Source organism: Elephantulus edwardii, unplaced genomic scaffold (assembly GCF_000299155.1).
Source record: "Elephantulus edwardii isolate Elephantulus edwardi_28Jun2011 unplaced genomic scaffold, EleEdw1.0 scaffold00135, whole genome shotgun sequence".
NCBI lineage: Eukaryota > Metazoa > Chordata > Mammalia > Macroscelidea > Macroscelididae > Elephantulus > Elephantulus edwardii.
The window spans coordinates 3,383,343-3,385,946 of NW_006399885.1; the positions used below are offsets into that span (position 1 = coordinate 3,383,343).

The window sequence follows — 2,604 nt, forward strand, 5'->3', positions numbered from 1 at the left end:
GCAGAGTTGGTGGCCTTTTGGTTATTAGTCAAAGAGGCCTATATCCTGGTCTGACTCCGTCAATTCTTCTTTGTTTCCACCTTGGCTGGAGCCACAGCAGCAGGAGCAGCGGCAGTGGTGGCGGGCCACGGGGGCGGCAGTCACTGCAGATGGATCAGCCAGGAAGGCCTTGACCTTTTCAGCCAGTGGGAAGGTGTATTCACTCTCCATAGACAAAGCCAGGACCTGCTTGTACCCATTGGTGATCCAGTTATTGAGGCCACAGCTGGGTAACCAATCTGCAGTCACACACTATCAATGTTGCGGACACCCTCCAGGAAGTGGTGTTCAGAGTCCCCTCTGTGATGTCAAGTGCTTCAGACTGTAGATGCTGCCATTGTCAAACAGCTGCTGGATGATCAGCCTGAAGGAGAAGAGGGAAATGTTGAGCATGCTCAGCTGGGTGGCCTAGCCGGCTCCCACCTTGTCTCCAGCCTTAATCAGCTGCACATCACTCAGGATTTCAATGGTGCCTCTGGAGATCTTAGTGGTGATGCCCAAAGCCTGGAAGAAGAAGGTCTTCTCAGGGCTCACACCAGTGTTCTGGGACGGCACAGTAACCTCACATGGAGCAAAGACACCAGTAGGGGAAGCAGCCCGGCACTTTGTAGGCCAGCAGCATGTCCCTATCTCAGAGAGGTCCTCTTTGGTGAACACAAACCCTTTGTTCTCTGGATGTGAGGAAGCAGCTTCTCCAGGGCCAGGCTGATGTCCAGTGGCCCCAGATGGCTTTGTGCATCATGGTGTTCTTGCCCATCAGTACCACAGCCTTTCTGTGGAGGGACATGTGGATCTGCTGCATCTGCTTGGAACCCACAATGTCTGCACCCACGGTGAAGCATTTTGGATAATCATCCAGAACTTGGATGATCTTAAGGAAGTGGTTCGACTTCCAGGTGATCTTGTCTTTCCTAGAAATCATGGCGGTGCATCAGGAATTGCCATGTGGGGTTTAAAGCTGATATCAACTCTCATGAGGATGTCTGGATAGATTGACTCTCACTCTTTTCAATGTTAGCTACCATTTTTTTATGATCCACAAAGTAAAATGCCTTGGCATAGTCAATAAAACTCAAATAGACATTCTTCTGATAGTTCTGCTTTCAGATAAGATCCACCTCTGCAGAATCCAGCTTAAATGCCTCATGGTTCTGTGTTGATGTACTATTCTAGGCATTTTCTGTATAACCTTCAATAATACTTTTGCTTGTATATGATAAAAATAATATAATTCTATAATTTCTACATTTCATTAGATCACCTTTCTTGGAAGTGGGAACAAATATGGGTCTCTTCCAGTAAATTGCTTAGGTAATTGCCTTCCAAATTTCCTGGTGCAGACTGGTGAATAAGTTCAAGTCTGCATCTGTTTGTTGAAAAATGCCAATTGGCATCTCATTGATTCCTGGTGCCTTATGTTTTGCCAATGCCTTCAATTCAGCTTGAGTTTCTTCCTTCATTACTTTTGGTTCTTGATCACATACTACTTCTTGAAATGGTTCTATGGCATTCAGATCTTTTTGGTACAGTGACTGACAGAAGAAGAATCAATACCTTTCAGATGTGGTGCTGGAGAAGAGTATTTGGCATACTGTGGACTGCCAAAAACCAAACAGGTCTGTCCTGGAGAGGGTGAAACTAAGTTGTTCCTTGGAGGCAAGAATTTTGTAGCTCTGTGAGACATACTTTGGATATGTTGCCAGGAGGGACCAGTCTGTGTATAAAGACATCATACTTGTATTCATAGATTTATTATGTACTCATAGATCTTGTCGTATGCTTCACCATCCTCAGGATCTCTGACACAGTCAAGCACATGTTTATAGTCACATATATATGTTTATACACACAGAAACACATAAAGCTCACCCATTGCCATCAAGCTGAGCCCAACTCATATTGAGCCTCTCTCTGGTTTCTGAGGCTATAAATTTTTACTGGAGAAGACTACTTACCTTTCTTCTGCAGAGTTTTTGTTTTTGCTATGTGCCATTGAGTTGTTTGCAACTCATAGCAACCCTATGTACAATAGTTCTGAACCCTGCTCTATCCTGAGCCAACCTTATCATCTCAAACACACCTACACTCATTACCCCAGCCACTGAGTCAATCCATCTTATCCAGGGTCTTCCTATCCTGTGCTGTCCCTCCACCCTTCCAAGCCTGATGTCCCTCTCCAAGGACTAATTCTGCCTTGAAAAATGCCCAAAGTATGTCAGACGAAGCTTCAGAATCATTGCCTCTAAGGAGTAGCCTAGTTTCACCTTCTCCAGGATGAATCTATTCTTCTAATAGTCCACGGTATATTTAATACTCTTCTCCAGCACCACAGGTCAAAGGCATCAATTCTCCTGTTATCCCTAGTCATTGTCCAGCTTTCTAACACATAGCAAGTAACTAGGAAGACCAGGGCTGGGATCAATCACACCTTAGTCTCCAGACTGACATCGTTACTCTTCAATACTCTCGAGAGGTCCCTGACTGCAGACTTTACGAATGCAATTATTCTTTTGATTTCCTGGCCTCTGGGTAGCTAGTGTATTAGAACTGCTAATCATTTGGTTA

At 44.8% G+C, this 2,604-nt stretch overlaps 1 pseudogene; it reads right to left on the reverse strand.

Moving 5' to 3' along the window:
• Positions 1-24: 24 nt before the first annotated feature.
• Positions 25-961, reverse strand: LOC102848845 (annotated as a pseudogene).
• Positions 962-2,604: the final 1,643 nt, after the last annotated feature.